At 24.3% G+C, this 8,143-nt stretch overlaps 1 pseudogene; it reads left to right on the forward strand.

The window, feature by feature from the left end:
* The first annotated feature begins 216 nt into the window (after positions 1-216).
* On the forward strand, positions 217-6,194 carry LOC112691155 (annotated as a pseudogene).
* The last annotated feature ends 1,949 nt before the right edge of the window (positions 6,195-8,143 follow it).

Raw genomic sequence — 8,143 nt, forward strand, 5'->3', positions numbered from 1 at the left:
CAGTTAAAACACTTCACATGAGAAAACAAAATATATTTTATTACAACCGTCAATCGTACAGTAATGGGTTTAGAAAATGACAATGGTCAACGAGTAGAACGTATACGGTATACAGTATTGAGTATACATTATAATATGATTTTTGATAAACAAATAGTTAATTCGTGGAACAGCCGAACAATGACATTTGGCGATTTATCGAATAAACTAGTGACAGTATTCTATAAATAAACTACTGGTTTTATCCATTTATCACTTATCTGTTATCTAACCCTCATATTTTTAAATTATATCAATTGATTACTGCTAACCACGATTTTAGATATACATATTTAATCGTGCTGCTAATTTATTATCTATGACTGCTACGATATTGTCGATATTAATATATTATATCACGTAATATTTGATATAACGTATAACTATAATCATCACAAACAATTTGTGTTTCTGCTAAAAACGACAAATAAAAATAACTTGCGTAAAATGAACAAAATTATGTTTTTCACGCGATTTTACAATTTATGGTGTTTTTGAACTGGGGGTGCTAAATTAAAGTCTGGGGGTGCTGAAGCACCCCCAAGCACCCCCCTAGTTGCGCCTATGACTGTTTGTAGTGTGCCTGTGTCAATTTGTCAAGTCACCCTTGAATACTTGATTGTGTTAGCCAATTTGACATCGCCGTCGCTTATATTATTATACTTATTGAAGTGTACAGTGTAGTATGTGCACGTAATATTTTAAAATTCTTAGTCGTCTTTGACACTATAGTATTATACTAATACTAGTATTATATTTTTGTGTTTCAACTTGATCGAGATCTAAGGTAAGCTATAATATAAAATATTCGTTTTGCATGCTAGCGTGTTACTTAAATATTTTAAATTTTTGTATAACCACACGAAGATAATAGTGTGCAACTAATTATTATATGTATTTGTATACAAGGCCGTATCTAGAAATTTTTTTCGGGAGTGTTCCAAAACATATATAACTGTATATTATAATTTTATTGGATTTAGATTTTAACTTTTCATATTTTGATAAAAATAAGACGGAAAAAGATTTAACCTTGGTAAATTATACTTAAGTAAAATCCAAATATCCAATATAGTATCATACTAGTGTGACTTGCTCAATATAAAACCATGAGTAATAAGTTATAACAATTCTTTACCATAATCATTATATCAATACGGTATATTGTACCGTGCTGAGTATGACCTCACATATTCCACAGTAAGAAAGACACTTTAAATCTAAATTCCTGGCCTTAAAATCTGTTTAAAATCAGACTCCACATCGACCATTATAAAACTAAGTGGTTGTATTACTGTATTAGTTTACATTTGTTGGCTGTAGTTAAATTTAATAAGAGTAATATTTACCTATTTCTAAAATATGTTATTATTAAATAATAAATTATAGGCAATTATAATCTCTAGTTATTCACTGTTCAATTATTGTTTTTCATTACCTACCTAAACTAAAAATTATGCATTTTTTGGGTTCATTTTACTTACCTATTTCTTATTTTTACAGTTTTTTAATTAACTATTAGGTACCTATTTGTAATAACTAATAACTATTTTATTACTGTATTTTTTTGAAAAGCCCTTTAAATGTTCGTTTGCCATCATGGAAAATTAATCAATTATCTGAACTAATAATTAATTCAAAACCATTTTTTGTTTGCGAGTTTTCTAGAAAACCTAGAACATTAATTGAAGTAGCTCGTTGGAAAGCAACTGAGTTTAGGTATTTTTTATTATACATATATTGGACCATTAGTATTAGATTAAGTGTTGAGTGATCACTGTTTTAAAAACTTTAAAGCTTTAAGTGTAGCTATAACTATACTTTTAACACCAGGTCTTAGTGAATTTGTCCAATATGCAAGAAATCTTTTAGAATATTTTGTAAAATCGTTTGAACAAGTTTATGGACAACATTTGGTATCTAGTAATATTCATGGCTTAATCCATTTAGTTGACGATTATGAAAGATATGGACCATTAAATTTATGTAGTGCATTTCCATTTGAAAACTATATGAAGGTACTAAAGACAATGCTGAAAAAGCCATACAAGTCATTACAACAAATTATAAATAGATATCATGAAGGAAGTAATTTAGTTATCCAACCTACTAAGACAAAACCAAAAACCTATATTACGTTAGGGTCTCATAATAGAGGGCCTTTAGTAGATAATATCACAATTAATCCACAGTATACAACATTAGTGAAAGACAACTTCAAAATTAAAAGTAAAATTGATGCTGAGTCATATTTTTGTATCAATAATAATGATATTGTTAAGTTATTCAATATTGCTCATTTAAAAGAAACTGGAGAGGTTGTTTTAATAGGAAAGAAATTTATTCAAAAAAAAGATTTTTACAATCAACCAATTTGATCATCTCTCCCGAATATATATGAAGTCCAACAATTATCGGATGATTTTGATTACTGGCACATTAATGATATTAAAAATAAGATTATGATATTTCCGAGAAACAGCAACCTTATTGCTATTCCTTTACTACACACTGTATTATAATTGTAAAATTTTAATTTTTTTTTTTTTGTTTATTATTAAGTATAACTTCTTTTAATTAATAGAATGATATAAATCTTATACAATGAGATAGATTCTAAAATTGTTAGTTTACCTTTAAAGAAATTATTTAAAGAATTTATTTTTATTAAATTAGGTAAATTTTTTTCTATAATAACTTGAACTTCAAACAATAATAATTACTAATTATTAATTAAGTTTTAAAAATAATAATTGTTAATACATTGTAGAAATTATAACATCTGAGATTAATAAATTTGTATTATGGGGATAATATTCATCCAAAACTAAATAAAGAAAAACTGAAAGGTAATTATTTTATTGACTAACTATATAATAACTTTCATTCTTATCAATTAAAAATAAAATAAAAGAATACTGATTAGAAAAAAAAATTACATTAATTAATTATCAATTTTTGTAACATGCTGTTTATGTACCTATGTATACCTAGCATATTAAAATTTTTATTAATTTAAATTAACTTTTAGTTTAGTTAGCCAATAAAAATGTGGAGCATAATCAGTTTTGATAATGAAAATGCTGTAGAGGCTGTTCCTTCACACTGGATGAAAAATAACATGTGCGCCTGGCCAAAAAAAGATGTTAAAAAGCATATACAACGAAGTACTAATCCAAATAAATTTGATTTTTATTATTTTAAATCAAGAATTTTGAAAAAAGGCATTGTTAAATATTTTATTAATAAGGTACATTGTTTTAATTTTTTACTAATTATTTACTTAATAGGAACATTACATGAAACTAGAGAAAATGTTAAATTAGCAGAGGATACAAGTGACCTATCTAATATTGAATATTCAAAATGGAAAAGAAAAACTACAGCTATAAATTTAGAACCTCCTCAGTATATTGAAAAGTTACATAAAAATAAACGAAATTGTAAATACCTATTGAATGTTTACTTTTTATATACATGATTTAACTTATACAAGTACTTAAATAATATGTATTGTTATAATCAGGGCTAGGATTTGTATGCAACAGCATGTTTTTTTTGCGACTTCTGATTATTGATTTTGTCAGTAATGTCAACGAATCACCTCATGATGAGATACATGGTGGTATTTTTATTTTGCATGTTTTTGCATATTTTAGATAAAATGCATATTATTGCATATATTGAATAAAATGAATATTATTGCATATTTCGATTATAAGAATGCGAAAAATTGATATTTTTTAGCATATTTTGTAATTAATATTTATAATTTAATATTAATATTTCGTATTTAATTCTAGACCTGCTGATTAAAGTATAAAACTTGGTTCTTTTTGTCAAACATAAAATTTATTTTAAATTTATAATTTATTTTAAAATTTTATTTTATTTTTCAATTACATTATATTAAGTTACATTTTTAAAAATGTATTTTTTGTTTTGTAATTGGTAAGTTAACCAATTATTTTCTTATATTTATAGTTAATGAATAAATGATATAACTTTTCAAGATAGGTATATGAATAAATTACATTTATAAATTTTATAAATAATTATGTTGTACGTAAATACATAGCGTTGTTTATTGGCTACAAACTAAAAAATTGTTTTTTTTAAACTTAAAATACCAAAATTTTTTTAAGTAATTTGCCCTTCATTAGAACTAATATAACAACTCAAAAAAATTAAAAAATAAAAAAATAAAAAATCATGCATTGTAGGGTTAAGAAAAAAATCCAACCACTGATGTATTTCAACAAACAAATATTTTTTTTTAATTATATTTATATTGTGTTAATCTTATAAAAATCTAAATGCATATTTTTGCATATTTTGGTAAATGAAATGCATATTTTACAATTTTTTATTGCATACAAATCTTAGCCCTGGTTATAATTATTTTAATAACTAGTTAATTGTCTTTTTAGATGATTTTGATGCTAGGAAGGTAGATTCTGATACTTCAATAACATTGATGACTTCACCCAAATTGCAGAAAACAGATACTAATTATAGTATGTTTACCTTTTTTGTTTTAATAAATTGGTTATAACTATTAAAGTTTTCATTTTGTAATTCATTTGCAGATTTTGACCACAAGTTAAATTATAGTTATAAAGAAAGCAGTACAATAGAGAATTATAAGACCCAATCGTTAAAATCCAAACTAAATATGCCTGGTTCTAGTTTCTCTAATGAAGGTATATTATAATAATTGAAGCATATATATAAAGCTTTTATTTATTGATCTTCAATTATGTTTTAAGATAATGATGTTCAGATGTCAGATTGCCCTCCTTCAAAAATAAAAAGAATTCTTTTTAAACCAATAAGTACATAAATTCAAGGTATTTTACTATTTATATTTGATACTCTAATTTAGTTAAAAATTATATTTTATTATATAACACGTTAAACATATATATTATTAACAGAGAATACGTCTTTATCGACTACTCCAGAAAGTACTCATGAAATATCATCCATAATCTATACAACATCTTCTCCATTTAAGGTCACACCACAAGACAGCTACCAATCACTAATCCCTGTTGTGCAAGAAGAAATAGTGTTACGAGGTAAATATGTTACCTGTTAAACTATTTAATGGTCATGACTTATGACTGAGTATGTATTATATATTACAATATAACTCATTGTTCTCCTTAAATTATATTGATACCAAAAAGTTATCCAATCTTTGTCATAAACCATCTACACCAATTAAACACAACTTTAATGATGATTTAGAACTCAAAAACATAATGTCTAAACCATATACATCTAAACAATACAATAATTATATTTTTAAAGATTTTATTAAATTAATTAATATTTATAAGAATTAATAATGGTCTATTAATTTGTTTAAACATAGTATTTTCCCCCATTACAGATATTTTGAAGAGGATATTAAATGTGGTATTAAAGATAAGATATGATGTACAGTCCATTCAACAGAAGCAGATTGAAATGGAACATATTCTAACAGATACAATACAACAAGTAAATGAAACCAAAGGCTTAATTCACCAAAATATATCAACAGAAGGAAAAGATTTTTATTTGATGATCTCCATTAAGGATGAAGAACAATTATTTATTTTTGAAGAAAAACTTTTGGAAAAGTCTTATAAATCATGTGTTGTAAGTGAAAATATATATAATATTTTTAATTTTCATGAATTATTCTTTTATTAACAGTTTTAATTGTATAAAAATGAAGAGAAATTTATAAATGAAAATTATCAAACACATTTGTATAGGTAAATGAGCTCAAACGTTTTCAAAAAAAAGAACTTAATTCTACGGTACGAGGCTTACTAAAAGCACTTTTCAATGATGATTTCTTAAAAGAATATAGTTATGTTGGACAAAAAAAAAAAGAAAATTTTCTATTCACTAAAATCATGTGCAATAGTTTTTTGTGAGTGTTTTCTTATAATATGTTATGTATTTTTTTCCAGTTCAACTATATAGTTAATATTCCATGACAAGTTAATAATCCACATATTTTATTACAGAAACCATTAGAAAAATGAAAAACTTTCAAAGTTCGACTAATGCAGCTATTGAAAATCCAATTAAAAAATATATTGCTGGTGCTGCATTTAGAAAATCTTCTAAAAATATAGATTAACAACAAATTTAAAATTGCCATATTATTCTATTTAAACAAACATTTTAAAGATGTAAAATACTTATTTATTAATCTCAATTAAGTACATATTTGTATTATATTACTACTAAGTTTGATATTTTTATTTTATGCTACTATGTAGGATTAGCCTATAACTATTCTTTTAAAAGCTATACATTTATGTTTTCCTTATTATAAATAAAAGAGATATTTAAGAAATATTTATTGTTTGCTGGCTGCATTTTAATATAAATATCCATACAGTCTTGAAATGGTATGTTATAATAGCTATAATATGTTAAACTGAAATGTACAGCAGGGAATAAGTATTAATAGAAGCTCATTGGCAACTGTTAACTCCATAGTCTAAGGTATATTGGCTTATGGAAAAGCTATAGGAAAAGCTTTTTACAAAATTCATAAAAAGCTTGAGTCAAAATACTGCTATCATTTCGTAAGCAGAAAATGTAAAAAAATATATTCAAATTTTTAGCTAAATGTTGGGTTTAAAAAACAAAACATTAATATTATAAAAACTTGTTGAATTATTATAATGTATTAATGAGAATGGAAAAACAATTGAAAAATCATTATTTTGGAATATTATAATGATATAGTTCTTAAATTGTTTTTATAATATCCTTCTACAAATATTATAATAATGATGGTATTGTGGCCAAAAAATATAATTATATTATTATCACACTTTTGTACTTAATTTATAATGAATTAATATTGCTTAAATAATATTACTCATTTCAAGTGAAATGTCATAATAACTTTATTATATTATGATTTTGCTATCTGGGTACTGTTCAAAAATTATGAAAGTTAGTTATTTAGCATATTTAATAATATTGACAACTTTGAATTTCCATACACGCGTAATCACTGCAATTTTTAACGGTAAGTTTGCGGGAATTTTTTCAAATAGTTTTGAGTTCAGCATAAAAAATCATGTATTTTGAAAAAAAAAAAATTAAAAAAAAAAAAAAAAAGTGTCCAGTAAAGTAGATTTATACCTAAATCATATTTATTTTTACATTTTATTTTCATACACTTGCTATTAAAAATATATCCATCCAAATAAATCAATTTAATTCTGTCTATAATATAAATCAATAATAAATAACCTCTCATAAATTGTTAATTATTATGTTCATTGTTATTGTTGGTTACAAAAATACACTAATATAAATCTATTACATATTATAAAAATAACTATACAATAACTACATCATTTACTACAAAAATACGTCCAAAAATTTTTGTACGAGTTATTAGAATTAACAAAATAAATTACAAATATAAAAACAGAGTATAAACACGCACAACTATGATCATATTTCACATATAAATACCAAAATATTGTCATGAGCCTGTTCGCTAATTAAATTAATAATCTTAAGATGTTTGATTAATTTTTGTAATTAAGTCAATTTTTTTCTTAATCTTATAACGGTTTGATGAAGTACATTAATTTTTTTTTTTTGTGAAATGATTTGTAATCTGGCATTATTAAAAGATTTTTTTGCTCTCTTGAGTTGCTAAATCAGGTGATTTAATATCTCCAATATAAAATTTTCTTTTCAAATTTTTTGGAGTTTCTGAAATAATATTACATAATATATGTTGATTTTAATTTAGTTAAATTGTTTGATTTGTTTTCATTTAATGTTATCATTTTCGTGCGTTGCGTATTCGCAGCAAGGTTTAAAGATAATATATTATCTATAAACCTTGTATCCGCAGTGATTGTCGACAGCGGCTATAAGTCTCCGTGTGCGACTGGTCGGGTACGTAATTGCATCATTATAATCGCATGAAAATGTATTCGTTATTTGAAGTTTTCAAATTGTTCGGTTATGTTTTAGTAAAAGTCAAAGTCATGTTCTCAGTGCCACAACATTTCGATAAATTCTTGTTTTTTGGTTTTAGTGTGGTGGCACTGAGACATTTTAT

This window comes from Sipha flava, unplaced genomic scaffold (assembly GCF_003268045.1).
Source record: "Sipha flava isolate LNK unplaced genomic scaffold, YSA_version1 570_pilon_pilon, whole genome shotgun sequence".
NCBI lineage: Eukaryota > Metazoa > Arthropoda > Insecta > Hemiptera > Aphididae > Sipha > Sipha flava.